Below are 25,142 nucleotides of genomic sequence, written 5' to 3'. Positions count from 1 at the left end.
TTGTAGCTGTCACCTATTCAGAGCAATGGGGAGATATAGAGAACCTAACCTACTTACCTGACGTGATCTCCGAACGACGTGAACCCCGTTAAAAATGTGGTAAAACAGAAAAAGACTGGCAAAATAATAGTAAACAAGCAGTTAAGTATCTTAAATGCCTCCCCCGCTGCTTGGTGTCGGGTCTGTTCTGAAATCGCAGACCCGACAATCTGGAAACTTATATGGAGGCGGGTTCACAGCGGGTTCCCAACCCGCTGTCAATCATTTTGATTTTGACAGCGGACCCGTCTCCAAACCCGCAAAATTCAGCCTATGGTCCATGTGAGAACCAATGACATAGGAAGGAAAAGGGTTGGGGTCCTGCAGTCAAGAGTTTAAGGAGCTCGGGAGGAAATTAAAGAGCAGAACTTCAAAGGTAGTAATCTCTAGATTACTCCCAGTGCCATGCGCTAGTGAGTACAGGAATAGTAGGATAAGATAAGTTAATGCATGGCTGGAGAAATGGTGCAGGAGGGAGGACTTCAGATTCGTGGGGCATTGGGACCAGTTCTGGGGCAGGAGGGACCTGTTCAAGGTGGACGGGCTGCACCTCAACAGAGTTGGGACCAATGTCCTCGCGGGTAGGTTAACCAATGCTGTGGTGGAGGGTTTAAACTAATTTGGCAGGGGGATGGGCACCAGGATAAAACATTAGAGAGGAGAAACAAGGTGCATAGAGGACTTGGAGAGACAGATAGCACTAGAGTAAAGAATAGTTCAGAAATAGGAGGGATCAGACGGGGTAAATACGAGGCAGTCTAAGATGGGTTTGGTGTGTATGTGTGTAAATGTACGTAGCATGGTAAATAAGGTAGGTGAGCTGCAGACACAAGTCGCCACATGGGACTATGATATAGTGGCAGTAACAGAGACCTAGCTCAAAGAAGGGGAGGATTGGGAACTTAATATTCTTGGCTACAAGGTATTCAGGAAAGAAAAAAAGGATGGGTTGGTTGCAGTATTGATCAAATAAACTATTGTAGCACTGGGAAGGGATGATGTAGTTGAGGGGTCAAAGACAGAATCTATTTGGTTAGAATTAAGGAGCAATAGAGGAGCTATTATGCTACTGGGTATATACTATAGACCACCAAATAGTGGAAAGGAGATAGGGGAGCAAATTTGCAGGCAAATTATAGAAAGATACAAGAACACAGAGTAGCGATAACAGGGGACTTCAATTATCCTAATATAGACTGGGATAGTAACAGTATAAAGGATGAAGAGGGGGAGGAATTCCCAAAATGTGTACAAGAGAACTTTCTTGATCAGTGTGTTTCCACCCAACAAGGAAGGAAGCAGTGCAGGATCTAGTTCTGGGAATGAAGTGGGGCAAGTGGAGCATTTCAATGGGGGACCATTTGGGAAACAGTGATGATATCAGGTTTAGAATAGTTACGGAAAAGGAGAAGGAACAATCAAGCATAAAATACTTAACTGGAGGAGGGATAACTTCAGTGAGTTGAAAAGGGATCTGGCCCAGGTGGATTGGAATCAAAAATTGGTAGGAAAAATAGTAATTTAACAATGGAGGCCTTCAAAGAGGAGATGGTTTGGGTACAGAATAGACACATTCTCAAGAGATGGAAAGGAAGGGTATCCAAAGCTAGAGCTCCCTGGATGACAAAAGATATAGAGATTAAAATGAAACGGTAAAAGGAGGATTATGACAAATGTAAGGTTCACAATACAGTAGAGAACCAAACTGAATATAGAATGTACAGAGGAGATCTAAAAAAGGGAATAAGAGGGGCAAAGAGAGAGTATAAGCATAGATTAGCAGCTAACACAAAAGAGAACCTAAAAGTCTTTTATAAACATATTATAAATAGTAAACATAGAAACATAGAAGATAGGAGCAGGAGTAGGCCATTCGGCCCTTCGAGCCTGCTCCGCCATTCAGTGAGATTATGGCTGATCATCCAAGTTCAGTACCCTGTCCCTGCCTTCTCCCCATATCCCTTGATCCCTTTAGCCTTAAGAAATATATCCAACACTTTCTTGAATATATTTAATGAACTGGCTTCCACCGCCCTCTGTGGCAGAGAATTCCACAGGTTCACCACTCTCTGGGTGAACAAATTCCTCCTCATTTCAGTCCTAAATGGCTTACCCCTTATCCTTAGACTATGACCCCTGGTTCTGGACTCCCCGGCCATCAGAAACATCCTTCCTGCATCTAGTCTGTCCAGGCCTGACAGAATTTTATAGGTTTCGATGAGATCCCCTCTCAATCTTCTAAACTCCAGTGAGCCCCTCTCAAATCTTCTAAACTCCAGTGAGTATAAGCGCAATCGAGACAATCTCTCCTCATACGTCATTCCTGCCATCCCAGGTATCAGCCTGGTGAATCTTCGCTGCACTCCTTCCATGGCAAGAACGTCCTTCCTCAGGTAAGGCGACCAAAACTGCACACAGTACTCAAGGTGCGGTCTCACCAAGGCCCTGTACAACTGTAGCAAGACATCCTTGTTCCTGTACTCGAACCCTCTTGCTACGAAGGCCAACATACCATTTGCCTTCTTAACCGCCTGTCGAAGGGTGGGCCGATTAGAGGCCAATGAGATATTTTTGTGGAGGCAGAGGGCAAGGCTGAGATACTAAATTAGTACTTTGCATCTGTCTTCATTAGAGAATAGGGTGCTGCAAATGTAGCAGTAAAGGAGGAGGTAGTAGCGATATTGGATAGGATAAAAATAGATAAAGAGGAGGTACTTAAAAGGTTGGCAGTCCTCAAAGTAGAAAAGTCACCCGGTCCAGATGGGATGCATCCTAGGTTATTGAGGGAAGTAAGGGTTGATATTACAGAGAATCTGGCCACAATTTTCCAATCCCCCTTAGATAGTGGGGTGATTCTAAAGGACTGGAGGATTGCAAATGTTACACCCCTGTTTGAAAAAGGGGGAGAGGGATAAACCCGGCAACTACAGGCCAGTCAACTACAGCAACGGCCTGCAACTCCGTCCACCTGTGCTCCTTCTGGTTCCACAAATTTTTTAAAAAATGTTAATAGGACCCCGATTTACATGGAGAGAGGCCTACTGCCCAGGCTTTTCAACCCTCCTGGATTGCCTAGGGGATTCCTGGACTGGGGCCCGGGAGAACTTTGTGCTTTAAATTTCCTGGCACAGTTATAGCCCATGCGCTCCGTGATGTTAAAGGCTGCCACCACAGAGAAGTCTTATGGACCAGTAATGTCAAACCCTTCCCTCCGCTGCAGAGAGCTGGTCCCTGCTTCAGGGTGTCTAGAAACGGGACCGACTTGTTGCCGGGGGTCTGGGGGGGGAGTGGGTGAGGGGTGGGGAAGAGAGAGAGAGACAGAGCAAGGAGAGGTGCAGGACTAGGGTGAACAGGGACTGGGAGGCAGGGGATTAGGGTTCAGTGGGGGAACAGTGAGTGACCGAGGTTTGGAGGGGTTGGGGAATTGGCCCTTGGGGCAGTGGGAAGAGTGAAAGCAGATTGTAGGTCGGGTGGAAAAAGGAAGACTGGATATAGGGGTCGGGGAGTGGGGGATTCTGGGGAATGGGAGTTGGGGCTGGGGCTCTGGAAGAGAGAGGGAGACTGGGAAATGGGGGCTCGGGCAGGGGGGAAGAGAGGGAAACTGGAAAATGGGGGCTGGGGCTTGGGGAGGGAGAGGGAGACTGGTGAATGGAAGCTCAGGAGAAGAGAGGGAGAATGGGGGTTGGGGCTCGGGGAGAGAGGGAGACTGGTGAATGAGAGTTCGGGGGGGGAAGAGATGGAGACTGGAGAATGGGAATTGGGGATGGGTCTCCGGTAGAGAGAGGGAGACAGGGGAATGGGGGCACATGGGAGAGAGGCAGACTGGGGAATGGGGGTTGGGGATGGGGCTTGGCTAGAGAGGAGACTGGGGAATGGGGGCACAGGGGAGAGCGGCAGATTGGGGAATGGGGCTTGGGATGGGGGCGCGGGCTCAGGGGAGAGAGGGAGACTGCAGAATGGGGGTCAGACAGAGAGGGAGACTGGAGAATAGGGGTTGGGAGATTGGTGCTCAAATGAGTGGGAGGGAGGGAGTCTGGGGAATAGTGTGGGCTCCATGGTTTCCTGCAGAGTCAGGAGCAGCAGCAACTTGGTGAGTGGGAGTGGCATCGAAAGGAGCAGCCAATAAAGGATTGAGTGAAACCAGGGTAAATAGTTAAAGATTGCTTCCACAGGAGGGTGCATATGAAACAAGAGGATGGAGACTGAGGATTCTCACTGAAGGAATCAAGGGGGAAGGGACAGGGAAGGTTTTTGAACTGAGGGCTATTAAACCATGGGATGCTTAACTATAACTGGCTATTGAGGAAGAGACACGAACATCATTTAAAGGGGATTGGGATAAGTATTTGAAAAGGAGGAATATAAAAAGATCTGGGTGGGCAGTTGGGTTATAAGCGAGAGCGGCAGCACCGGCACAGGATCGGAGGGCCGAATGGCATCTTCCTGTGCTCTAATTTCTATAATTCTATGAAAATTCTTCTTTATTTAGTCTGAGCCCAGAGAGTGGTTTAAAATGTTGGTGCTGAGCTGAGTTTGATACGATGTGCCCTTTGAGAAGTGCCCCAAACACCAAGCCCGCTGCCCTTTGTGCGATCTTTTGTTTTGGTTCAGGTCGGTCTGTACCAGCCGGTTTTGACATGCAAAGTTGAAGTTCAGGTTGGCTCTGACTGAGGCTCTCAGTTCAGAGTTATCACCTTCAGACAGAACCTGAGTCCAAACTAGAGTCCAAGGAGATAGGAAGAGAGATGGGGCCTGTTATAAGTGGCATCAACTGGGCAGCTTGATTGCATTTTCTGCAGTGCAGGGGGGTGCTTGCTATAGTTACAGGGTGACTATCACTTGCTTATAAGATTACTACTAATTACAGGTAGGATATTGGGACTTTACACCTATTACTACCAGTTACATATACACTATCAGTGAGTTATTGTATACTATGAGTTATGGTATTACCTTTTGCGATGAGGGGAATCTAAATGTTATCATTATTACTAATAGTTACCAATGCAGTTTCAGTGAGTTACTATTAGTTACTGGTGAAATCAATACACATCTGCCCAATGGGTCCTGTCATGTATTGACGTTCATCATGAAACAAGTGAAAGGGCGAGTTGGCACTCGGGATGCAATAATGAGCAAGACGTGGCATTATAAAAAAAGGAAACTTAACAACATAACATTTTATCAAACACCCATGTGTGTACATTGGTGAATTACAATTTCTTCAACTTAAGCTTCCTACTGCTTCTATGTGGTGCATCCTGTGTAGCTTCAGCAAAGGTAGAGGCAGGCTGCTCAGATCCCTGCCCTAACTGCCGAGATGCTTTTGATCTATGCCCTCTATGTTTTGAAGCCCCTGACGGCCCCACCAAAGACTGCTCCACCTGCACCTGTGCAGGGCCAGACTCGTCCATTGGGAGATAAGGCAGCATGTTGGGTACTGGCTGAGGGAGGCAACGGGTGAGAAGTGGCAATGCTTTGAATGGAGTTCCCACTTCCATGTCCCCTTTCACCATCATCCCTCTCCTGGGCCAGTGCCACATCACTCCTACCACTCTGCTGCAAACCAGATTGGTGAAGATCGGTGATGCATTGTAAGGCCACGAATAAGGTATCTGTCATCTTGTTTAAGGCGGCAGACAAGTTGGCATCCAAAGTCTGCACGGCCATAGTCATGTCCTGCATGGACTCATTTTAGAGCCTTGCTTGAAGCTCCATGGATGCGACCTCTCTCTCCATGGCAGACATTCTCACAATTCCCTGCACCACCAAACCACTAGCAATCGAGTTGGACTCCTCCATCCTCTCCGCTACTGTGGAGAGTGTGCGTGGCAAGTCCATCAGTACCTGGCTAAGTTGTTGATGCACCTCTAGCATTCTCCTTCTCAACGATAGCCCCCGGAGATCAGCATCTGTGTCCAGCTGAGCAGAGCTTGGAGAGGATTGCACCCTCTGACGCGGACACTCCACAGCGGTCTCTGCCACCAGTGTCTGCTCGTGCTCACTTGCGAGGTGTGAATCACCAGGTGAAAACCCAACTAACTGTCTAAGTGGATCCACCAAAGTGCGAGTATTTGTGCTGGTGCATGGCTGTACGTCCTGTGACACTGCACCCTCAGAAGGAATGAGTACCTCTGAGGAGTCGTCCTCATGGATGTCCTGCGACACTTGCTGTACACGTGAAGACCCTGGAAGACAAAAGAGGATATGATTTAGTCATGGTAAAGTCACAATCTTGACAATCACCATATTCAGTCTTCTCATAGTTAAGTCATTGATGAAATGAAGTCAGCATATGTGTGTCAGAGATATTTGTAATTCTGTCACCAGGTATCTGCGAGCTCCCTGTCTCTCCGTCTCTTGCTGAGAGGAATGCAGATGTGCCACTTACCTCTAGGGCCTCCTCCTCTGCATCAGTGAGCTGGACTATTTGTGGTGGTCCACCTCCAATCCTGTCCATCTGCTTTGCGTTTTGCACTCTCTTCTCCTACAAGGGGTAAAAAAACAGACCTGTGAGTGAGTGAAGGTGAGGTATTCACCCGATGAATGCAGTGCAATCGGTGTGGGTGACTATGAGACAGTTTCATCATATTGCTTTAAGGAGTGGGGTGATTGTCAACGATGGATGGATAAATGGGGAGTGATGAAGTGCATAGAAAATGAAGGCTGGGTGCTGCTAAAAGTTGAGTGAGTGTGAGGCGTGCTTTGATGGAGAATGCTTAGCAAGACAGAGTGAGGGGGGTGGTTTAAAACACAGGATGTAGTTGGATCAGCAAATGTACTTACTTTTCCTGACCTGGTTAGGTCATTAAACCACTTCCTACATTGCATTCATGACCTGAGCACAGCGCTCCTGCTGCTCACCTCCTCAGCTACCTCCAACCTAGCCTTCTTGGTGAGAGCACCAGGTTTCTTCCTCCCATTGCTGGGGAAAAGTATGGCCCTCCTCCTCCTTATTGCACACAGCACCAGTGAGGCATCATTACATCTGGGTGCTGCCCATGCTCTATGTCCATCAGCCACCCTGAACACCTCGAATTTCCTTTTGTGCACTGTCCCTTTAAATACAACTGAAATTGCATCACGCGGGGGCGCATCATGCCCGCTGTGCAGCTTGGAGATGCGAAACCCAGAAGTCAAAATTAATTGGTACATTCTGACCCGCTCAGTTGATGTCCGTGTTTCCCCCAGGCAATTCCACTACCCGCCCCCTCCGCTCATAAGACGTCTTCATATTAATATCGGGGCCATATTGTAGAAATAAAACATTCCATTCCTATCATGTAATGTACCCAAAATTCTCCCTTAATGTGTGAAGGGGAGTAAAAATAATAACCTACAAATATATGTTTAAGGTAAAAACTAGTAGATGCAGAAAGTACAGTATTTTTTGCATAAAAACAAAGGGTGGAATCCATTTGATTTCATAAACCACAAAAATGAAGTTGGGTGATTTATTGTCGTTTGGACTCCAGGAAGTAAGAACATAAGAACATAAGAATTAGGAGCAGGAGTAGGCTATACGGCCCTTCGAGCCTGCTCCACCATTCAATAAGATGGGCTGATCTTCGGCCTCAACTCTATTGCTACAGCTTTATATCTCACTACCACTCATTTCTTACAGGAACCACAGATGTTTACATTACACAAAGAGGCCATGCAGCACATTGGGGTAGAAATCGGTCCTCGTTGCGCTCTTTTTCCGGGTAGAAAACGGGCAGAAATGACCAATTTTGCAGGCCTCTGCCCTGCACTCCATGGATGCCTGAAATAATTCGATATCATATTGGCATTTGATGATTTTCAGGCAACCTGGCCAGCTGCCTTATCTGGCATTACACCCCTTGCATATGCTAATACGAGGCCTAATGTCTTTTTAAAGACCCTTCTGTGGTGTATGTAACCTGTTCCACCTTAAGAGAACTACCTTAAGAGATGTACTACTTTCTCTTGGCTGCTGTATACTGTAATACCGGTGGTGACCACACCGGTATATAAGTGTTGTGTAGGGATTTGCTGGGCAGTTCAGCCCTGACCTCCGAATAGTAAAGACCTGTTAAAAGTTATTCTTGTTGTCTGTGTCCAGTGATTGATCATAAGCATAACTGGGACACACAGACTCAACAGTGGCGACGAGTCCGATCTTACCCTGCGGCAGTTTTACATCCAAGGCAGCTTCGTCCTCAGAACGGGCGTCGAGAAGAGGCATCCGCCCTCATCATCCTGCTGAGCACCATTGCACGGGAGGCATCGAGAACCCGGGTTAAAAAGAAAAATTCTGACCACGAAGCCCTCCATCAGCGACAGGCAGTGATCATCCCTTCTACCACGGTGGTGGGTAAGCCGATCAGCGACACGAACAGAAAGTCGGCCGCGTTGGCTGTGGAGTAGGGGAGGGAAAACGGAGGAATAAGGGCGGAGAACTCGACCACGGCCGGTAAAAAGGGCCGGGCTGCAATCGAGGCCGACAGGCGCAGCGACTGGGGCAGCTTAAGGCACGAGAGCCGCGGAGAACTCAAACGCAGCCGGTGTAAAGGACCGGGCTGCAAGCGGGGCTGCGAGGCAAAGCAGCGTCGGGGAATTGAGAACCGCTGGGGAGGCGAGAACGGCAGCAGCACGGCAATCGCCATTGCAGCCAGCGGGGGGGGGGGAAGAAGGCAAATGCGGGAATCCGCCATTGTAGTCGGCGAGGGAAGAAGACGAGCGTGGGAAAGACCGCCAAGCGCGGGAAGCTGCCATTTTAGTAGGCGGGGGAAGAAGACAAGCGCGGGAAGCCGCCATTTTGAGAAAAAGAAAAATTTAAAAACTTGCAAGGATGCCTAAACATGGGAACATTAATACCTTTGATAGCGATATCGAAGATTGGACCACGTATGTAGAACGCATGGAAGTTTATTGTAAAGCAAATAAGGTACCAGATGATGAGAAAGCACTAACCTTATTAAGCTCAATGGGTGCGAAGACATACGGGCTATTGAAGCACCTTCTATCACCAAATAAACCGGCGGATCAGACTTTCGCGAATATTGTTACTGTCCTGAAAAATCATTTAAACCCCACGCCGCTGATGATAGCGGAACGATTTAAATTTTACAGAAGAACGCAGCTGAAAGACGAAAGCAACGCTGAATTTTTAATTGAACTGCGTAAGCTATCAAAGTACTGTCAGTTTGGAACAGGACTAGCAGATGCGCTGAGAGATAAATTTGTGTGTGGATTGTTAAAAGAAGGAACACAAAAGCGACTGCTTGAGGAGAATGATCTTACGCTTGATAAAGCTGTCACTATTGCAGCATCGCAAGAAGCCACAGCAAGAGGCACGGCGGAAATGCAGCTACGGTCACCGGAACTCAGCACCAATCAAATGGTCTTGGGTACAGTAAAATGTTATCGTTGTGGAAAGACAACGCACGATCAGAACCAGTGCTGGTTCAAAAATCAGGAATGCAGAAAATGTGGCAGGCTTGGTCACATAGCTAAAGTATGCCGGTCAGGAAAGAAGACCAGCAACAAAAAGTCACCGCAGGAAAAGTACAGAAAGGTACACAAGGTGACAGAGAACAGTTCGAACGAACAGAAGTCAGATTCAGACTCCAGCAGTAATGAACTGGGTAGTCTAAGAGTACACAATGTTGGTAAGGAAGCAGACCTCCAAACAATTTGGGTCACACTTCAGATATCAGGAGTCCAAGTGAAGATGGAATTGGACACTGGATCGGCATTGACGGTCATGAATAAGCAAGATTACAAAAGGTTATTCCCACATATTCCCCTACGGGATACGGAGATTGTATTGAAAACATACACGGGGCAAAGAGTATACCCCATCGGGAAGATAGAGGTAAAGGTGGTCCACAAGGGCAAAGAAAGCCGAGGAATGGACTTATATGTGCTACCTGAGGGAGGTCCACCACTACTGGGACGGGAGTGGATTAGGAAAATAAATATGGACTGGCATTCCTTAAAAGCACTAACGGTAGATTCCGGTAAAAAAGATGTCAAACCTAAACGATTGTCCAGAATATTGGACGATGCTAAAGAGGTGTTCCAACAGGGACTGGGAACACTGAGAGGAATTACGGCAAACATCAAGGTTGAAGAACATGCAAACCCGAAATTTTTCAAAGCCAGACCGGTACCTTATGCGATACGATCTGCTGTGGAAGCTGAGCTGGAAGGGCTAGAACGTTCAGGAGTACTGTCTAAGGTAGACTGGAGTGAGTGGGCCACGCCCATTGTTCCCGTCATGAAGCGTTCATCGAGCAACAAGCCGGGGGAACCGGGGAAGGTTCGCATCTGTGGAGATTTCAAGATCACTGTTAATCCGGTGCTTCACACGGTGCAGTATCCGCTTCCGCGGATTGAGGATATCTTCGCTTCGTTGTCTGGCGGGAAACACTTCACCAAGATAGACCTGGCGCAGGCGTACTTACAGATGGAAGTTGAGGAAGAGTCACGCCAGTATCTCATGATCAACACGCATAGAGGCTTGTACCGGTATAATAGACTGGTTTTTGGAGTGGCATCGGCACCAGCAATTTGGCAGAGGGCCATGGAGCAGGTATTACAGGGAATTCCAGGCACACAATGTTACCTGGACGATATTCTGATTACAGGAGATGATGACGAGGAACACCTTGCAAATTTGGAACTGGTGCTCACCAGATTGAAAGAATATGGACTTTGAGTTAATCTCCAGAAATGTGAGTCCTTTCAGAAGCGGATCTCGTACTGTGGTCATGTCATTGACCAGGAGGGGCTTCATAAGTCTCCTGACAAGATCGAAGCTGTTGTGAAGGCTCCCGCTCTGGATAATGTATCCCAGTTGAGGTCGTTCCTAGGGTTGATTAACTATTACCATAAGTTTCTGCCAAATTTATCCACGGTGCTGCACCCGCTGAACGCTCTTTTGCAGAAGGGAATACCATGGAAGTGGAGCGAGGACTGTAAGAGGGCCTTTCGCAAAAGCAAGGCATTGATCACCTCAGAGGAAGTGTTGGCTCACTTCAACCCAATGCTGCCTATTCGTTTGGCTTGTGATGCTTCTCCATATGGTATTGGGGCAGTACTCTCACACAAGTTGCCAAATGGCCTGGAGAGGCCAGTCGCATTCGCATCCAGATCATTGACCTCCGCGGAGCGCAACTATGCTCAGATAGATAGGGAGGCTCTCAGCCTTGTGTGGGGAGTAAAGAAGTTTAATCATTACCTGCAGGGCCAAAAGTTTACGCTTCTGACAGACCACCAGCCGTTGGTATCCATTTTTAACCCTAAGAAGGGTGTTTCGGTGATGACAGCACAGAGACTCCAGAGATGGTCCCTTTTCCTAGGGGCACATCAATATCAGATTGAATTCAAAGGTACAAAGCAGCATGGTAATGCTGATGGGCTGTCGCGCCTGCCACTACCTACAGAGGAGGAGGCACCGACGGTTGACCCTGTTGAGTTATTTCACTCGACCATCATCGAATGTTTACCAGTCACCAATGCAAGTATTGAAAGAGAAACCAGGAACGACCCGACACTGTCCCGGGTCTACGAAGTGACAGTGAAGGGATGGCCAGCACATGGTGATCCACTGTTACCGGCATTCTCAGCAAGACGAGAACAGCTGTCCGTCTGTCAAGGAACATTGATGTATGGAACAAGGGTGATTATTCCTCCTAAGTTAAGAGAGAGAGTTCTAAAGGAACTGCATGAAGGTCATCTGGGGGGAGTCAAGATGAAAAGCCTTGCTAGGGCTTATGTGTGGTGGCCGGGTATCGACCAACAGATAGAGGATCTGACGAAAAGCTGCTCAGGGTGCCAAAAAGTGCAAAATGCACCTCTGAGTGCACCGCTGCATCCATGGGAATGGCCTTCAACCCCATGGCAACGTGTACATATTGACTTTGCTGGTCCATTCATGGACTCCATGTTTTTAATTGCGGTGGACGCACATTCTAAATGGCCAGAAGTGATTAAGATGACTACCACTACCTCGGAAAAGACGATCGCGGTGCTAAGAACGATATTTGCAAGAAATGGATTGCCAGAACAAATATGTTCAGACAACGGACCGCAGTTCGTGTCAGAAGAATTCCAGAAATTCATGAAGAAGAATGGGGTGAAACATTATACCTCTGCCCCATATCATCCGGCTACAAACGGGTTGGCCGAGAGATTTGTACAAACGTTCAAAAAAGCAATAAAGGCCATGAGTGAAGATCAGATTCCACTACAACACAAGGTGGACAAATTCCTACTGGCATATCGAAACGCCACTCATGCAGTGACAAACCAAAGTCCTGCCATGATGTTCTATAACAGGAGGTTGCAGTCCAGGTTGGACTTGTTAAAACCAAATGTGCGGAGGGAAGTTGAAAACAAACAGTTCCAGCATATAAATAACAAGACCACTCGGAGTTTCGAAATAGGACAACCAGTGTTAGCCTGGGACTATAAAAATGAGAAATGGCAATCTGGAACAATTCGGGCCAGACAAGGACCCCTGATGTACACGGTAGATATTGGTGAAAATGTAATACGGCGTCATGCTGACCAACTGGTAGAATCGAGTACAAGGGTCGAACCCATGGTTACGGCAGAGACAACCGTGGAAGAAGTTAGTGAACCTGAAGCATCTACCTCAGAAGTGAATGTACCTGATGATGATGTCCAATCCATAAGAGATCAACTAGATGAGTCAACCCAGCAACGAGAATCAGAGACCCCTGAAAGGCGTTATCCAACTCGAATCAGGAGGCCTCCTCAGAGACTGAATCTTTGAACTGTTTTGCATGAAGTTGTATATATATATATGTTATTATGTTATGTTAAATGGGGATATAACTGTTAAGCTAAAAAGGGAGGATTGTGGTGTATGTAACCTGTTCCACCTTAAGAGAACTACCTTAAGAAATGTATTACTTTCTCTTGGCTACTGTATACTGTAATACCGGTGGTGACCACACCGGTATATAAGTGTTGTGTAGGGATTTGCTGGGCAGTTCAGCCCTGACCTCCGAATAGTAAAGACCTGTTAAAAGTTATTCTTGTTGTCTGTGTCCAGTGATTGATCATAAGCATAACTGGGACACACAGACTCAACACCTTCAGCAAAATTCGTCATCTCAGAGGGTCTGCTTCACTCAGGTTTTGGTGCGATTGCTGCGGTCTAAGAGGTGACCACCATCAAAAAGTAAGTCTTTTAAAAAATGTATTTTGCTGCGGAACCAGGAGGAACAACACTCCTGAGGGCTGATGCTGGCCCGCGATCGCACCCCTCCCATTCTTCTTCACTTGCCCCCTGGATTTATCTGAGGACCACTGCCGCCGCATGTCTGATGAAGTTACGGCGATGCAGCAGCAGAAAGTGTGAGGAAATTCAGGACCAGTGTGTGATATTAGTGTAGCGATGCTTATAACACTATTTAAACTAAATGAGTTAATGCCTCTGTTAAAACAACAAAGTGATTTTAAGTGTTTGTACATAAATATCACACACCGTAATTTCTAAGCTCATGAGTTCACTGATAACAATCCAACAAAGCCATTCAGGCTGATGTGACAATGTTGTGCTTCTTCTACATATGCTGTGAACAAATCCCATCACTTTCAAACTTAATAAAATACTTCACAAAACAATACCTTGTTGTCACATCAACCAAATATAGCAACAGTATTTATACAATAAGGTAAAAATGGCCCTGATTTTAACTCCAGGTGGATTTCCTGCTCAGGCCTGAGTTAAATTTACAGTTGGGTCTCAATGATGTCACTGGGCTGCACGGTGGCATAGTGGTTAGCACTGTTGCCTCACAGCGCCAGGGACCCGGGTTCAAATCCGGCCTCGGGTGACTGTCTGTGTGGAGTTTGCACATTCTCCCCATGTTTGCGTGGGTTTCCTCCAGGTGCTCCGGTTTCCTCCCACAGTCCAAAGATGTGCGGGTTAGGTTGATTGGCTATGATAAAAATTGGCCCTTAGTGTTAGGGGGGATTAAATATGTGGGGTTACGGGGTTACGGGGATAGGGCTTGGGTGGGATGGCTGTCGGTGTAGGGACCGGGTGCTAGGGTTTGGATGATCAGCCATGATCTCGTTGAATGGCGGAGCAGGCTCGAAGGGCCGAATGGCCTACTCCTGCTCCTATCTTCTATGTTTCTATGTAACATGCATATGTAAAGAAGGACCCTGTTGGATCCAGGCGCATGTCCTTGCTGCCTGCACAGGAGAGCAGCTTAAATTTTCAGATGTTGCGATCATGGCAGCCTTTGGGCAGGTAAGAGCCAGGACGGTTTTAACTGGCCATCTGCCAGATTTCTACTGAGCGAGTAGGGTTAAAAATCGCCCCAGTACTTACTTTTCTCATTGCTTTGAATAATGGAGTTCTATTATTATAATTTGCTACAGAAACATATAACTGAGTTACTGTCCTCCTCATCCTCACTTACTTTAACCTACACAATTTAACACCAAATAATGATTCCTCAGTAATGCAAAGTTAAAGCTGCTTAAGACTATCAATTCTAATGGACAGCGTCAGGGAACTGCCTCAGCACTCCTACACACACTGGGAAATCAATTACTACATCTATTTAGGACTTACCTGTGTAAGTAATCACCAATTAGTAAAGTAGTCACCAATTAGTGTGTGTGTATTTTAGGAAATGTTACGTCATTCAATTAAAATAGAAATAAATTTTACAACATTCAGGCTAAAATTAAGCAGTAAAGCCACAGCATTGAAGCACAGTGTGAAAAAAAATCATCTGCTATATGCTACATTCAATTTTTGGACTGAATCTATTATCGGTAGATGGGGGAAATAGCTCTGCCAACCTATAATAGGTTCAGAACAATAACATTCTCTTCCAGATCCATCAGATAATAAAATCTGGAGTTTAATGGAATATAATACAAAAGATCTTACAGAGATAAAAAACAAGCTCTCGAGGAAATAGAAATTTACAGGATTTCAATTGTTGAGTTATGAGAGACTTCAAAACATGAGCTTAATCTCACTAGAAAAAAACAATTGTTTGGAGTTATGTAACTTGAAATATTTAAAAATATGATGAGATGGAAGCTGGAAAGTATCAGAAATCAGGAGAAAAGAACAAAGGGATGCATTTTAACTCCCAAAAATGGGTGGGTTGGGGGTCGGGTGAGATGTTAAAAATTTTTAAATCTCAAACCCGACCATAACCCGCCTTCAAGCCGCCAATTTCCGGGTTTAATGGAGGCAGGACAAGGGGTGGGCATCCAACCAAGGGGTGGGCTGACTTCAATGCGATGAGACAGAGACTGTCTACAGTAAACTGGGCAAATCTGTTAATGGGTAAAATGACAGAAGATGAGCAGGAGGTGTTTAAAACATAATTTAATGTGATATAGAATCAGTTTATACCCCTTGGGGCAAGAGCTCTAATTGCCAAAAAACCCCAGCCATGGATGTTAAAGAGGTAGGGGCCAACATAAAACTAAAAGAAAAAGCATACAAACATGCAAAAACTAGAACAGATCCTGGCAACTGGGAGAGATACAAACAACAAAGGGTCACAAAACAGTAAGAGTTACAAAAAGGGAGTATGAAAAGAAACTTACAAAGGATATCAAAATCAACACAAAAAAGGAAAAATAGGGTGGTCAGGAGCAATGTGGGCCCCTTGAAAACTGGTAACCGTGATATTGTCAATGAAAATAAGGAAATGGCGGACATGTTGAATAATTACTTTGCATCGGTATTTACAGCAGAGGAAGAGGATAGCATGCTGGACAACCCAAGGAAATTAATATTGAATCAGGGACAGTAACTCACCAAAATTAACATAAGTAAAATAACAGTAATGAAGAAAATAATGACACTAAAGAGTTACAAATCCCCAGGACCAGATGGTTTCCATCCCAGGGTTTTAAAGGAAGTAGTTGAGAACATTGCAGATGCACTAACTATAATCTTCCAAAGTTCTCTCGATTCGGGAAGCATCCCTTTAGATTGGAAAATTGTGCATGTCATTCCGCTATTTAAGAAATGTGAGAGAAGGAAACAAGGTAATTACAGACCGGTTAGCCTAACATCTGTTGTTGGGAAATTACTAGAGTCTATAATTAAGGACAGAGTGACTGAACACCTTGAAAATTTTCAGCTGATCGGAGAGAGCCAGCATAGATTTGTAAAGGGTAGATTATACCTGACAAACCTGATTGAAGTTTTTGAAGAGGTAACTAAAATATTGGACAGAGGAATGTATGTGGATGTTATTTATATTGACTTCCAGAAGGCATTTGATAAATTTCCTCATAAGAGACTGCAAGCTAAAGTTGAAGCTCATGGAATTGAAGGTTAATTATTGACCTGGTTAGGAAATTAGCTGAGCGGCAGGAGACAGAAAGTAGGGATACTGGGCAGGTACTCTGATTGGCAGGTTGTGACTAGTGGTGTCCTACAAGGATCTGTGTTGGGGTCTCAACTATTTATTAGATGACGGGATAGAAAGCCACATATCCAAGTTTGCTGATGACACAATGATAGGTGGCATTGTAAGCAGTGTAGATGGAACCATAAAATTACAAAGAGATATTAATATAGAAACATAGAAGATAGGAGTTGGAGTAGGCCATTCGGCCCCTCGAGCCTGTTCCGCCATTTAATGAGATCATGGCTGATCATCCAAATTCAGTACCCTGTCCCTGCTTTCTCCCCATATCCCTTGATCCCTTTAGCCTTAAGAAATATATCTAACTCCTTCTTGAATATATTTAACTAGCTGGAGTGCCCGGCGGTGCCGAGGGTTTTTTGAGGGCATGTTGTTGTTGGAAGAGAGAGAGAGAGAGACTGGGGGGAGAAGAGAGAGACTGGGGGGGAGAGAGAGACTGGGGGGGGAGAGAGCGACTGGGGGGAAGGGGGGGAGAGAGCGACTGGGGGGAAGAGAGAGAGAGAGAGAGACTGGGGGGGGAGAGAGAGACTGGGGGGAGAGAGAGACTGGGGGGGAGAGAGAGACTGGGGGGAAAGAGCGACTGGGAGGAAGAGAGAGAGAGACTGGGGGGGAGAGAGAGAGAGAGACTGGGGGGAGAGAGAGAGAGAGGGAAAGAGAGGGGGAAGGAGAGAGAGAGAGACTGGGGGAAGAAGAGAGAGATGGGGGAGAGAGAGAGAGAGAGACTGGGGGGAGAAGAGAGAGATGGGGGGAAGAGAGAGAGAGACTGCTGGATTTAGTTCGGGATTAGCCTGGAGAGAGAGGGGGGGAAGGAGCGTCTCAGGCCTGGCCCGATGGACCCCTGCGAAGGAAGGAAGGAAGGAAGAAGGCGAGCTCTCCCTCCCTCTCACTCTTTCCCTCCCTCACCCTCTCTCTCTCCCTCCCCCTGTCTCTCCCTGCTTTACTCTCTGTCCCTCCCTCCCCTCTCCTCTCCCTCCCTGCCTCTCCTCACATTCCCTCCCCCTCTCCTCTCCTTCCCTCCCCCTCTCCTCTCCTCCCCCTTCCTCCCCCTCTCCTCTCCCCTCCTCCCCCTTCTCCCTCTTCCCCTCCCCTCCTCCCTCTTCCCCCTCCTCCCCCTTCCCCCCTCCTCCCTCTTCCCCCTCCCCTCCTCCCCCTTCCCCCCCTCCTCCCTCTTCCCCCTCCCCTCCTCCCTCTTCCCCCCTCCCCCCTCTTCCCCCCTCCCCCACTCCCCCCCTCCCTCTTACCCTCTCCCCTCCCCCCTCTCCCCTCCCCGAGCCCTCATCCCCGCTCCAATCCCTCTTTCTGCCCCGGGGCCCGGGCCTCGGCACCTGGATGAACGCGTTCCCCTGGACGTTTTTGGCGGCCTCGGCCGTCACCCTGATGCTGTTGGCCGAGGCGAAGATGGTGACCTGGTCGGCTTTCTGCCCCGTGGCCCGGGCCTTGGCACCTGGATGAACGCGTTCCCCTGGACGCTTTTGGCGGCCTCGGCTGTCACCCCGATGCCGTTGGTCGAGGCGAAGACAGTGACGTGGTCGCGGAAATGAACGGCCTTGAGCAGGTTCGACAGGTTCCGGGCGTGCCGGGAATCCGCTGAACTCGAGGCCCAGGCTTCCCACGCTGCTAGGCCGCAGCTGCACGCATCCACTACAATAAAGAGAGATTCCTAAATATTAAAGTTCAGGTTTTTAAGCACCCCATAGCTAAGAAGACAACTGCAGAAAAGAACCTAACAGGGTACACACAGAAAGTGGGAAAAATAAACACACAGAAAGTGGGAAAAATAAATCAATAGTTAGTAATCAAGATGGCGGCCACTCACCTCAGCTCAGAAGGATTAGGCCCGCCCACACACGCAATGAAATGCCCCCCGTGATGCACCGATTGGTCAACCATCAGGTTAATCCCCTGTACGATTGGTCAACCATCACGTCACTCAACGCTAATGAGCGGAATGTTGCGGTTTTTTGAACCTTTTTTGTATACTGTCGGAACAATTTTTGTCTGACCAAAAAGTAAATATGCCTATTAGACTCCCCTAATGATAAGCTTTCTTTTGATATAACACGCGTGTAGGTACGCTCTATAACTTTTGAGTGTATAGCGGACAGACAGACAGACAGATAGAGAAACAGAGAGACAAACAGACAAACCGCTTTATATATATAGATGAATTGCCTCAATTGCCTTCTGTGGTAGAGAATTCCACAGGTTCACCACTGTCTGGGTGAAGAAATTCCTCCTCATCTCAGTCCTAATAGAAACATAGGGCTGGATTTTCATTCAGGGGCAGGTTGGTGTCGTGAAATCCGCAATTCGTGTTATCCACACAAATCTAATTCGATGTGGGAGATTGATGCTATTTTAACTAAATTACCCAACTGAGTTCCAGCGTGTGGGAACCCATAGCAAATGAGTTTCTCCAGTCTGAAAGTCACCTCCGATAATGTCATAATTGCTGCTGCATTTAAGGTCTGCAAGAAGCCTTGCTTCTTCTGCAGACTGCCAACCTTTTGGCATTTGCTGATACACTGAGCTGGAAGCAGAATGGCCAGAGAAAGATCGAGGTCTGCACCCCGTTTCGACGACGTTGCCCTGCAGGCTTTAGTGGAGGGAGCAAGAGCTCACAAGGAGGTGCACTTCCTTTCATCAGGGAGGAAGAAGCCTCCCCAGCAGACAAAGGCTGCGTGGCTGCAAGTGGCAGAGGAGGTCAACTCCTTATCGGCTACCCGCAGAACCTGGATACAGTGCAGGAAGAGATTTCATGACCTTCAGCGCACTGGAAAAGTGAGTATGAATTTCCCATCACTCTCAATCTGATCCCCATTGCCTTTCCTCACCAGCACTTAGCTTTAGCAATCTCTTCCTCCACATCCCACTTGACACTGATATCCATGCACCCTTACCCATTCCCTCTCTCTTTATGGTCACATTCACCTAACTATTCGACTATGCAGCCCTCACACTCCCTATCACTGTGATGCTATGAAAACAACTGACAACACCTCACTCCTTCATTCTCACTCAACCTCCACTTGTCTCCTCATTGCAGGAAAAGAGAGCTCACAATAAAAGAGAACGAGCGAGGACAGGAGGAGGGCCACCATCAGTAGCCCACCTCACCCTCTGGGAGGAGGCGGTCCAGGAGATCATAGGAGTGGAGGACGACGCGCATGTGGGGGATGGACAGACGGGTGCATCACACCAAGCTGGTGACAGAATAGTTTTCCATCTCTCTCATTGACATTGCATGAGTCGCTGATAATGTTTCGGAAGCTCTAACAGATGGACTAATGATCGTCTGCAATATGCAATGTGCATGTAAACTTGGCAACACATCTCTGACTCTTCCCTTTACTCCTCCACAGGACCATCGCAAGCACCCGTCCCCACTAGCCAGAAGTAACAGGCTGAGCCTCCAGACTCCTCTGAGGGCGCAGCGTCAGCAGAATTCAGCGCACCCAGCACCAGCACAGACACTCACACCTCGGTGGGACCTTCGGGACATAGAGTAGAGTTGTCACCTGGTGTATCACAGCTCACAAGTGAGCATCAGCAGATGGTGGAGACAGGGACAGCAGTGGAGAGTCCTAGTTGGAGGGCGCAAGACTCTGCCAGCTCGGCTCAGCTGTATGTCGACCCTCTGCCTCTGGGTCGATCCACAGTATCAGTGGTGATGGCACTCCAGGAAAAGATGCAGGAGTCTCTGGCAGGTTTTTTCTCCAGGGTCACTGTGAGTGTGGAGCGAATGGAGGAGTCCATAGCGAACAAACTTCGCAGTAAATTTCTTGTACTGACTAACACTATCAATGGCTGCCAGTGTCAACTACTTAAATTACCGTTTTAAAAAGAAAACAAAATGAACAATGGCACATTGTCTATCACATGGCTCCATGGTCATGTGACTCTTTTCAACTAAGAGAAATCGTGTTCCTTGCATAACAATTAAAATCAATGTATTATTTCAATTCAGTTTTCCACTATGACTAAGTCAAATTAGTTTCAGGCTTTAGCAACTCAGTGATGCAAAAGTGAATGACATTAGTTAGAATTGCACACTTCAAGACTATATTGTAGGATTCCTGCTTTTGCCAGATTAACAATTTAAAATCATTTGATACATCAAAGGTGAAAATGAAGCATCAGTTTTTCATTTTTCTTGTGTAGAATTCAAGACTATTACTTACATAAAAATATATTAATGCTTGAAAAAATAGCAGTTTTCAGTTAGTTGAAATTAACCTTATTTAAAAAAATAATTCTTAGGATGTAGACATCGCTTGCAAGGCCAGCATATATTGCCCATCCCCAGTTGCCAAAAGGTGGTGGTGGGGTTTCCCCTTGAACCTCTGTAGCAGTTTGATACAACTGGCTTGCCAAGCCACTTCAGAGGGCAGGTAAGAGCCGACCATATTGGTCTGGGACAAGAGCCATACAGTGACACAGGGGTCAGATGATGGAGTTTGGGAGGCTCAATCTTGTGTGCCTTCACTCTCATGTTATGTACAGTCTTTTGTAAATATAGCAAAATTTCCCATTAGCACATGCAGTGATGTCTGTTTGTTAGCATGTGGCCCATAGTGGTTGTGTATATATCAACATACATAATGCAAGGAAATAGATGGAAGGATCTGCTAGAGGGAATAGCATGCAAGGGTGTTAGAGAAGCAGCATTTAGGAGGTTAAAGGAGCTACTGCATAGTGTATACAAAAGCAAAATACTGCAGATGCTGGAAATCTGAAATAAAAACAGAAAATGTTAGAAATACTCAGGTCGATGACCTTTCATCAGAACTAGAAAAAGTTAGAGATGTAACAGGTTTTAAGCAAGTGCAGAGGCAGGGAAAGGGGGGAGGGGAAGACAGAACAAAGGGAAGGTCTGTGATAGGGTAGAAGGCAGGAGAGATTAAATGGCAAAGGGATGATGGTGCAAGGCAAAGGGGGATGGTAATAGAATGAGTAAAGAAACAAAAGATGGGTCTGGAGGAGGTGTAAATGGTAACAGCAGAATCGTTACCAACAGCTGCTGTCTGAAAAAAATGGGGGCAGTGGTTATGATCTGAAATGATCAAACTCAATGTTGAGTTCGGAAGGCTGTAAAGTGCCTAATCGAAAGTTGAGCTTCATTGGAACAGTGTAGGAGGCTGAGGACAGAGAGGTCAGAGTGGGAGTGGGGCAGAGAATGGAGGTGTTCCGTAAGGCGATCACCTAATCTGCGTTTGGTCTCCCCAATGTAGAGGAGACTGCATCGGGAGGGGTGAGAACAGAAGTGTGGGAAATGGGACATGGTCGAGGGCCCTGTCAACCACGGTGGGATCTTTCAATTTAGTATACTGTATTTGCTGCTCATTTGGTGAGGGTGAATATCAGGGAGAGGCGTGAAATTGCATAAGAATAAGGGTGAGTGAGAGTGGTGGATGAATAGATGGGGATCTGAGGAAGTGCACAGAGAAGGATGGGCGCACCTGCAAGGTAAGTGGGTGTGAGGAGTGATGTGATGGAATAGACTTGACAAGGCAGTGTGAGGGGGGGGTGATGCGCACAGCTGGATGTAGGTGAATGTGCAACTGTACTCACCTTTCCTAACCTGCTGAGGTCACTAAAGTGCTTCCTACACTGAATCCAGGAGCATGGTGCAAAGCTCCTGCTGCTGACCTCCTGAGCCAGCTCCAGCCAGGCCTGCTTTACTGCAGCAGGTTTCTTCTTCCCACTGCTGAGAAAATGTATCTTTCTGCAGCTCCTCACAGCCCCCAGCAGCACATCAAGGGAGGCATCATTGAAGCATGGAGCAGCCTTTGACCGCCCTGAATCCATTCTCACAGTTCATCTTCCCTTGTACCCGACTCCCAATTCCTCCAAATTCCATCTTTGGATTGGCCCTTTAAATACTCCAGTTGAGATTGCATCATGTGGGTCCTCATCACGCCCGCTGCCGTGTAATTAACGCCAAACCCGGAAGTAAAATGTTAATGAGGCGGCTGCATTAAAATGCCACTGACAGACGAGCTGAACTTACTTCCGGGTTTCCCATGTGATATCGGACACCCCCGCTTCTAATGCGTCTCTGAGTTATTATCGGGGCCTATATTTCAGGGTTCTATTGAAATTTCCTGTCTCCACTTGGGTCGGTTTCCATGGAGAATCATTCTTGATACTTGGAACTCTGTAAATGAGACTGACCCTGGAACTAGATGTGGAGCCAGCATGCTAATAGTCAGGTGTGACACCACCTGACTTATGCTCCAAGGAAGGCCCTGAATAAAAAAAATGGTCCTATAGTGTGGTCCTAATTTTGAAAAAGAATACTGGCAAGAAATCTTCTCATCTTAGGAGTGAGCCATTCAGAATTGGCTCAATTTACCAGAAAACCCAGGTTTAAATGAGAATGAGAAAATGAGGATAATCTTTGTGGATATTAAGCCTGTATTCTTGAATTCAAGACCTCATCAAACTACAGAGAATGTCACTGTTTGACAGCTTCACAGAGCTATCAAACAATGACAATTTTGACAGATGAAATGTCATACGTTGACGTTCTCTGCAACTGGCTTTTCCTTAATTGGCCTGCTAAGCCCGCTGGGCAGGCTTAACAAGGTCAATCAAGGGAAAATAGCGTGGGTTGGCCAGAAATTGATGGAGGCGGGACTGAAACAAGTGGGAGTCCCGCCTCCAAAAGCTCCCCATTGGCAAAATCATCCTCCCCAGTTTCCATAAGCAGTTCAAAGAGCCATTTTAACCCAACCTACTCAGTAGGCAAGGGGCAGCTGGGGGTTAAATTCACATCTGGGGGATTCCCACACCCTTCCTTTCCACCACCATATTAACTCACCAGTTTCTGGCTACATGTCAGGCACCCGCCCCAGACAAGTGGGATCCTAATTAAAAGGTCAAAGTCATGCTCCGATGATGTCATACCTCACTGCATTTTAACGCAAAATCATGGATGCCTAACACAATCTCGGATCTGCCATCAAAACCTAGCAGGATTGGTGTCTGAGAGCTCCTGAAGCAGCATAAAAAGGGTCTCTCAGCTGCGGCTCACTGGATTTGAGGATCTTTTGTTGGCATAGGAACAGGAGTAGGCCATTCAGCTTTTAGAGCCTGCTCTGTCATTCAATTAGATCATGGCTGATCTGTACCTCAACTCCATTTACCTACTTTTGATCCACATCCCTTAGTACCCTTACCTATCAGAAATCTTTCAATCTCAGTCTTGAAAATTTCAGTTGACCCAGCATTCAACCTTTTGAGGAAGAGAATGCCCCTTTGTGTAAAAAGTGCTTCTTGATTTCACTCCTGAATAGCCTAGCTCTAATTTTAAGATTATGCCCCTTTGACGGGTGCAGCTCCAACAATATTCAAGAAGCTCAACACAATCCACATCAGCCCGCTTGATCAGAACCCCATCCACCACCTTAAACATTCACTCCCTCCACCACCGGAGTACTGTGGCGGCAGTGTGTACCATCTACAAGATGCACTGCAGCAACTTGCCAAATCTTCTCCCTTGGCTGCACCTCCCAAACCCGCGACCTCTACCACCTACAAGGACAAGGGCAGCAGGCACACAGGAACACCACCAGCTCCAAGTTCCCCTCCAAGTCACACACCATCCTGACACACATCATCTCTGGGTCAAAATCCTGGAACTCCCTACCTAACAGCACTGTGGGAATACCTTCACCACACAGACTGCAGCAGTTCAGAAGGCGGCTCACCACCACCTTCTCAAGGGCAATTGGCTTTGCCAGCAATGCCCACATCCCATGAATGAAAAAAAAAATTACCCCACCAGAGGAAATAGCTTCTCTGTACCAACTCTATCAATTCCTTTTATCATTTTAAACACCTGAAATAGATCACCCATCAACCTTCTAAACTCAAGGGAATACAAATCAAGTCAATGTACTCTGGCCTCATAATTTAACCCTCTAAGGCCTGGTATAATTCTGGTGAATCTGCGCTGCACCCCTTCATGGCCAATATATCTTTCCTAAGATGCAGTGCCCAAAACTGAACGCAGTACTCGGGATGGAGTCTGACCAAGGCTCCATACGACTGAAGAATGATCTCCTACTCTTGGTAATCCAGCCCCCTGGACATAAAGACCATATTCAATTAGCCTTTTTGATTGAGTTTTGTACCTGTCTACTAGCTTTGAATGATTTGTGTACTTGGGCTCCCAAACCTCTTTGCTCCTCTACAGTTCCTAGTTTCTCACCATTTAGAAAATAATCTGATTTATCTTTCTTAGATCCAAAATGGATGACCTCCAGACTTGTCCACATTAAACTTATCCTGCCATAGTTTTGCCCACTCACTTATCTGTCTGTTTCCATTTGTAACTTCCTGCTCCCATCTGCACTAGTTACTGTCCCTCCTAATTTAGTGACATTTGCAAACTTGGATGTACAACACTCTATTCCTTCATCCAAGATATTAATAAATATGGTGAAAGGTTGGCGCTCCAGAACAGATTCCTGGGGAACGCCACTTGTCACATCCTGCCAAGTTGCGTACATACCCTTTATCCCCACTCTGTCTCCTACCTCCGAACCAATTTCTAACCCAAGTCAAAAGGCTACCTCCAATTCTGTGCGTTCTCATTTTTCCAATAATCTTTTGTGTGGAACCTTATTGTATGCCTTCTGGAAGTCAATATAGATAACATCTGTGGACACACCTTTGCTT

The 25,142-nt window shown here is 46.8% G+C and overlaps 1 protein-coding gene and 1 pseudogene across 1 annotated transcript in view; both read right to left on the bottom strand.

Annotated features, from left to right (window-relative positions):
* Nucleotides 1-25,142, bottom strand: part of dnai1.2 (dynein, axonemal, intermediate chain 1, paralog 2) — a 464,908-nt gene that overhangs the window by 7,116 nt on the left and 432,650 nt on the right. The gene's annotated exons all lie outside the window — the stretch shown is intronic.
* Nucleotides 1,561-22,265, bottom strand: LOC147123516 (uncharacterized; annotated as a pseudogene).

This window comes from Somniosus microcephalus, chromosome 2, assembly GCF_052327205.1.
Source record: "Somniosus microcephalus isolate GS21.2 chromosome 2, FLI_Smic_1.0, whole genome shotgun sequence".
Lineage (NCBI taxonomy): Eukaryota > Metazoa > Chordata > Chondrichthyes > Squaliformes > Somniosidae > Somniosus > Somniosus microcephalus.
The sequence above is the reverse complement of the archived record's forward strand: the minus strand, read 5'-3'. Positions and strand labels throughout refer to the sequence as shown.